The 7,583-nt window shown below is 45.8% G+C and overlaps 1 pseudogene; it reads left to right on the top strand.

The window, feature by feature from the left end:
• Positions 1-3,727: 3,727 nt before the first annotated feature.
• On the top strand, positions 3,728-5,098 carry LOC116749966 (annotated as a pseudogene).
• The last annotated feature ends 2,485 nt before the right edge of the window (positions 5,099-7,583 follow it).

Raw genomic sequence — 7,583 nt, 5'->3', positions numbered from 1 at the left:
TGAATGCCCCAGCCTTGGCCTGGAGGCACAGTTATAATAAAATACACCTTACTGGGCATATGGAGAAGAATCACTTTTCTTTTAGTGTTTCTTGCTACATACAGAGCTATTTTCAAAAATGCCTCGGCTTGGGAATTCCCTGGTGGTCCCGTGGTTAGGACTCAGCACTTTCATTGCCAAGGGCCCAGGTTCAGTCCCTGGTCGGGGAACTGAGATCCCACAAGCCACGCGGCTCTGCCATCAACAACAGCTGCAACATAAAATGCCTGAGCTTAAGAAAGATCTTAAGGGTCCATCAATGAACAAATGAATGCTAGAAAATGTTGTGTATATATATGCAATGAAATCTTAAGGAAATCCTGCCGTTTGCCACATGGATGGCCCTTTAGGGCATTTTGCTAAGTGAAATAAGTCAGACAGAGAAAGACAAATACCATATGGTCTCACTTACATGTGGACTCAAAAAAAAATAATTATAATAATAAACAGAAAAGAGCTCACAGATACAGAGAACAAATTGGTGGTTGCCAGAGACAAGGGACGTGGGGTGCTGGGAAGCACAATGGGTGATGGGGGGTCAAAAGGGGGATGCAACATATGGCACGATGACTGTAATTAATCATACTGCCTTGTATATTTGGAAGTTGCTAAGGCAGTAGTTCTTAAAAGCTCTCAACACAAGAAAAAAAAAGATTTGTAAACTCTACGTGCAGAGAGATGCCAAGTAGAGTTATTTATTGTGGTGATGATTTCACAATACATACAAATCTCACAACATTATGTGATACACCTGAAACTAATAATGTTATCTGTCAATTAGACCTCAATAAAAATAAATAAAATACAATTTAAAAATTAAAAGAGAAAGGATACCTAGTCCTCCAATTGTGCTCATATTCTGAACACACCTGATAATTCGTTCTGTCGTGGCAGCAAGGTGAATGAGTCCAGCTGTTACCCCAAACTATCACTAGCGTGGTTCCCGTGCACTGATTTCTCTCTAGTTGGAAGATGGTAGCTTTTCCCGCATGGGAAATTCTAAGTACAGAACTACTGTTTAGGTTTCTTGGCTTGGGCCGAAGGAAACCAGCCCAGTTAGGCTCTGTGAACGCCAGGCTGTGTCTGGATGGACGCTAGGGTTGGTCTGGCTTTGATGAGGTGTGAGGAACACAATTCCACCGGCCACAATGTAGCTTCAAGAATGGGCCTTCCAGTAGCAGTGTTACAATTCTTCGCCCCTGGCTGTTCAGGTTCTCAGTCTGAGAGGTACTCTTGGGCTGATGAACTCTTCCTTTGGCACTTGTAGAACGAATCCAGGCACCGTGGGGCAAAGGAATTTGGACGTTTCTTAACTGAGTAGGATTTGGACATGGGATCAGCAAATTTAGGAAAGATCACTTAGAAAATGCGTCCTAGGTGTGTTAGCGGCAATCAGCCCCCTTTTCATGTACCTTCACAGAAATTCACTCCCTGCCTCAATCCCATTCAAATAACAAGTTCATCTTTAGATCTGAAAAAACGTGGGCTGTGGTCTCCATGCACCGTTATCTGAATTGTCCAAGTGGCCCAAGGAAGAATGGAGGCACATCTGACTGAGCCCTCTGACTTCCCAGAAGGTTTATGATTCATTGGGAAAATGTTTCCTGTGGTTTTTAGAGCATTTTCAAGCCACAGCCATAGTGAAGAGGTCTCGGGCTATGAAGACCAGATACTAAATGACACGTTATAAACCCTGTTGCTGGGCAAATGTCTTCATGAAACCTGAAACTTCAGTTAGCTCTGGGTTCAAGCCAAGCAAAGCGCTTTAGCTGATTTCACCAAAATCTCTCCCAGACCTTTGACCTTTATTAGAAACCATACGATGAAGTCTATGCCCCACTCAAAAAATGTACTTTTATTTTCTTCCCATGAAACATTGTGGTTGTACAGAAAAACTTGGCTGAGGTACCAGGTTTATGTTCAGTTTAAGATAACTGTGCCCAAGACGATACATTCAGCATGATACGTGGTTTCCTTTTCTTGTGCAATTTCGGTCCCCAGACCTTCCCAATTAATCAGAGCACCTGAGCTAAACCAAAATCCCTTTTGGGGTTTGGTGTTCCACTCTCCTCGTGGTTGGGACCTGCCCGTAACACAATGGGACAAACTCTTATAACCCCGCCAATACCCGCTAGATGAAAACTACTCAGTCCAAATACAGTCCATGCCTTTGCCCAGTGGAGGTCCATGGGGCTCTGTGACTTTGTCAGGGAAAGGAGAGAGTGCCTAGAAGGTCACCTTAACCCCATGAAAGAAAGGCCAGGAAGAGAGGCGTCATGTAACATGCAGAAATCCTGGCCAGTCGTGGTGGCCAGCAATGTCCTCCCCATGTTTACAGAGACCAGGACCCTTTTAGGAAGTGTGTGCAAAGAACGTCACCTGCCATTTCAGTAAACAAAGGGTGTTCAGGCCATCAAGCCATCAGCCATGGCAGCCCCCCTGATGGTACGCCCTCTGGGGAACTCAGGATGGAGAAAAACAAGATACTGGCCCTAGAGAGCTAAGATGCTTACCAAAGGAATGATTTCAATGAGCCCAGACTCTTGCATCTTCCCATACGCAGAAAAGCACTAAAATCCTTAACTTAAGATGTCTAGTTTTTTATGATTAGCGGTGATCTTTTGATGTTCAACTACATTTTTTCCCCCAGCAAAAACTCCTATATAACCTGATTCCTCCCTGACCTCTTTGGAACAGTCCCTCGGAGTGATCTGAGAGGCTGCTTTCCTGGGCTATAGTTCTCAGTAAGGTCCCCAAACAAAACATAATTCTCAACTTTTAGGCTGTGCATTTTGTTTTGTTTTGTTTTTAGTTGACAGAAGAATCAAAAATTAGATTCACTGTGGTAGGAGGTAGTACTACACACATACTTTCTTGGGAAGCTGAGTGGAGGGAAAGAAGGAATTTAAACATGTTTTTGGTGGATAAATTCCCAGAATTATTCTCCCAGATATGGAGCAATGATGAGGGGCATTAGAGTAGTTGGGAGTGGGAGAAGAATTTGAGAATTTGAGAGAAGCTGTTACCCACTTTTAAGGCAAAACAGAGTCACCATAGCACAAGATTTTTGAAAGCTCTGTGCAAGATTGATTTTAATGGTACCATTTCACTACATCTTAACACAACATCTAAACTCTCTGCACCTTCCAAATTTCTGTCTAATTCATCCCTGAGCTATGAAATTGTTACAGATTTCATCCCTGAGGGGTTAGGGAGTATCTTCCCATTGTAGAGATAAGTAAAGCAAGGTTCTGTGGATTTTGTTGGTTTGTCTTCTGGAGAAGAGACCTCTATTCTCTTAGGTTCATACACTGAAATTTTTGCCAGCATTTGGTTGGTATATAACGTGATTTCCTTTTCTTTTCCTTCTTTCTCTTGGAAACGTGGGCCTGACACCATCCTTTACCAAGGACTACTAGCAGCTGAATATATTGAAAGGTGATGAGTACAAAGGAACTTGACCACCAACCACTCGGCAGAGTAAAAGGATGAGCACGTAAGATGTGGATGGATTAGAACTGGCTGGGATTTTCTGATCCCCGAAGTTGCAGTCTGCCACGCAGGGACAGACACGTGCCTTCCATAGCCCTTGGTGTAAACAGGGTACTAATCGGGCTGTGACTCCGTGTGCTGGGAGCAGATCAGAGCTCAGTCCAGACCAAGTCTGCGTCCCCTGCCCTTGGTGCGTATGGACAAGTCCTGGACCAGCAGCTGTGGCCGCTCTCAGGTGACAAACAGGGTGCAGCTGGAGGGGCGGCGGGCAGCCTGGGGCCTGGGCTCTGTCCCTCGGGCCTCCTTGTCTCTTTGCTTTACTGGGATCCTGGGAACGAGGTGTGGTGGCCAAGGAGAAACCAGAGCCTCCAGATTCCTTTTCTTACAAACCTTTGTCCACTTTATTTAAAACACAAGCAGGGCATGGGTAGGCCATCCAGCCCTGGTCTCACATTACACCACACACTGCTATGTGTCAGCAGCCCACCAAATTCCTGAAAAACCAGGTAACTGTAGAAAATCTGTCACGGTTCCTTTCAGGGTCATCAAGATTATAATAAATATTTCTAGAGGGGACAGCCAAACACTTGTCTTTAATATAATAATTATTTTTAATATATTTATAAATTTATAATTGTAACAATAAATAATGTCATAATCGTAATAAAGCATAATGATAAAATATATAATTATAGACTTATACTAAATTAAATTATAGTAATAAAACATAATAATGATATACTTATAATCAATTAGAATACAAATAATATAAATAATTTCTAAATATAAATGTAGAAATGCATATTTTAATAAATAGGCGTATGTTATATTCAGTGGGGTATGGTGTGTATATGTAAATATATACATATATTTATATTCAGTTGTTGTTGAATTTATCAGCGCCCACCTCGGCCTGCACCCCAAACAGCAGAAGGAGATCAGAAAGCTGGGGGCTCCCTTGCCGTCCGGCGGCGGCCGTCCGGTCAGCCGCGATGGGCACCTGCGCGTGCACCCGGGAGCTGGGGCCGAAGCAGCCGTCGGACGCGATGCGCTTCTGCTCAGGGGGCGCCGCGGGCAGCACCCCAGCTCTCGGCGCTGCGTCGCCCCGCGCCCCGCCGGCCCGACAAGGCGTGGCTGGGCTGCGAGGCCAAGCAAGGCTACGTCATGCATCGGCCAGCGTGTGGCGCGGTGGCCGCAAACGCCCGGTCCCTAAGTGTCCACCATGGCGTCCACCCGCTCAGGTTCGCTAGAAGCCTCCCCTCTGCCGCCGAGGAGCCAGCTGGGTGCCGCTCTGGGGCCCGGAGGGTCCTGAAGCCTTACTGGGTTGGTGAAGATTCTATGTACGGATCTTTGGAGGTTGTCCTCATTGATCCATTCCATAAATCTAAGAGAAGAAACCCTGACACCCAATGGATCACCACACCAGTCCACAAGCACAGGGCCGGCGCCTGCAGGCAGGGAAGGCCACGGCCTCGGCGAAGGCCACAGGGTCCTCCGCACGTCCGGTGGTTCTCGCCGCGCAGCCTGGAGAAGGCACAGGACTCTCCGGCTCCACCGCTACCGCTAACACAAGTAACGCTTGTAAAATTCTTACCTAATGAACAGTTTAGGACATCCGTGTCTAATCTGTCTATTAAAACTAGTTGTCTGCGGGTTGTTTCACTGAATGCATTGTCAAGTTCTGAAAGTGCAATAATGTTTGAAGACCTTAAGTGATGGGGTATCTTGTTTCTAATAAGGGAAATGCCTTTGTTTTTGCTTTATTAGGGAGTTGATATGTCCGTGTTTAAAATGCTGTTTGGTACAATAGGTGTAAAATTCTGGAAAAGAGGAGTGCAGAAACTAGCCGTGTAGATTTGTTGGTGCATGTGATGAAACCTACAGCTTTATTGGGGTGATGCAATGCTCTGCTGGTTTACTCTAAAGCGGCTGTTTTATGGAGTTTGGCAAGGACAAACTTTCAATTGGGTTTTCCTTGGAAATGTGAAGGGTGTCGTGATCCTTTATCATAATCATATGCAGAAAAATAAAGTTGACTAGAGCCACATTTTTAGACTTAATCTGCTATTCCATATATGCAACTGCTGCTTCCAAAAGGCGAAAAGTAAAGGAATGCCACCATTTTTAAAGAGAATTGAACAAACCTGTTGCAAGATGGTTCTCTTACCAACTGAAACAAATCCCGGTTAACCTAAATTAAATTGCCTTGGCCTCGATGGTACCACTGAAGTTCACATAAAAGGTGCGAAGGCTTCCCTGGTGGCGCAGTGGTTGAGAGTCCGCCTGCCGATGCTGGGGATACGGGTTCGTGCTCTGGTCTGGGAAGATCCCACATGCCGCAGAGCGGGTGGGCCTGTGAGCCATGGCCGCTGAGCCTGCGCGTCCGGAGCCTGTGCTCCGCAACGGGAGAGGCCGCAGCAGTGAGAGGCCCGCGTACCGCAAAAAAAAAAAGTAGAATTTCCAGCAGAATGCAAATGTCGGCATTTTAAAATAAAACAGTTCATCACTCTTTAAAATATATCTAATGGAAGGGAAAAGACATAGTGATTTTATGTCTACTATCATGCATTTTAAAAACATACCAAATTCTCTTCTCTAGGTGTTGGAAATTTATTATCTTTAAATTGTATTTCCATTCCTCTTCCATACAGGATCTTATTCCAAGAGAAAATATTTTTATGATTGAAAAATCTTTCAGGGAATTTCTGGTGGCACAGTGGTTAAAAATCCACCTGCCGATACAGGGGACACGGGTTTGAGCCCTGGTCCGGGAAGATCCCACATGCCGCGGAGCAACTAAGCCTGTGCACCACAACTACTGAGCCTGTGCCCTAGAGCCCGCGAGCCACAACTACTGAAGCCCGTGCGCCTAGAGCCCGTGCTCCGCAACAAGAGTAGCCCCCGCATTGAGAAGCCCACGCATTGCAACGAAGAGTAGCCCCCGCTCGCCGCAACTAGAGAAAGCCCGCGTGCAGCAACGAAGACCCAACGCAGCCAAAAATAAATAAATAAATAAATTTATTTTAAAAAAAGAAAGAAAATCTTTCATTGATTGCCCCCTATACTTCTTTGTTACAGAAATATGAACAAAAGTGGAAATTAAAAAATTATTTCTTCCGGATTTAGTTATCGTTTTAACATTAAGCTACATGTGATCAAAACAAATACATTGTAATAAGCTTCGATTAAAGTAATTATTAAATATAAGAGGTAAACGGTTTTGGAAAAGTGTCTTTGATGAGATGGTAGGGGTGTTGCAGTGCCTTCATTAAAAGACATCTTGCTGATGCCAGTATTCCTAACTGTCCCTTCCTTTGGTACCCAGTACGGCAGATAGACCCTAGGGTGGCCTCCACTTACGCCACTTCCTGGTGTCCACACTGCGTAATTCCCTCCCTGAATGTGGGTGGGACCTGTGACTTACTCCTAACCTGTGAAATATGGGAAGGGTTTTGGGGTGTCAGTTTTGTTACATAAGCTTGCAACTTCCATCTTCCCAGAAGACTCCCTCCCTCACTGGCTTTAATGAAGCCCACGTGGCAGGGAACACAGGGCAGCCTGCAGGCGACAGTCAGCCGGGCTCTGAGGCCCCCAATCCAACAACCCGCAAGGAACCGAACCTGCCAAAACCCTCAGGAGCTTGGAAGTGGATCCTTCCCCAGCTGAGCCTCCGATGAGAACCCAGCTCCAGAAGACACCTGAGGGCAGCCCTGAGCAGAGGACCTAGCTAAGCCACACGGGGACTCCTGACCCACAGACACCGTGAGATCATATACGTGTGTGTTAAGCCACTAAGTCTGGGGTAATACTTTATGCAACAAGTGCCCCACAAGGGCTCCACAAGTGCCCACGTCCTGAATTAAGGGCTCTAGCTTTCTGCCTGCATTGCAATGAGGGGGGTGAGGCAGGAGGGGGACACCCTTGTGACAGCCAGGAGGAACTCCTTGCTCTTGCGAGCGATAAAGACCTTTGAGTGCTTGCGTTTATTTTGCTGTGAGTAGAGCCGATCTCCCGACAGGGTATGGGAGGGAGGGTTCTGGGACATATTCTTA

This window comes from Phocoena sinus, chromosome 2 (assembly GCF_008692025.1).
Source record: "Phocoena sinus isolate mPhoSin1 chromosome 2, mPhoSin1.pri, whole genome shotgun sequence".
Taxonomy (NCBI): Eukaryota; Metazoa; Chordata; class Mammalia; order Artiodactyla; family Phocoenidae; genus Phocoena; species Phocoena sinus.
Note: the sequence above shows the minus strand (reverse complement) of the source record. Positions and strands in the feature narration are given on the sequence as shown.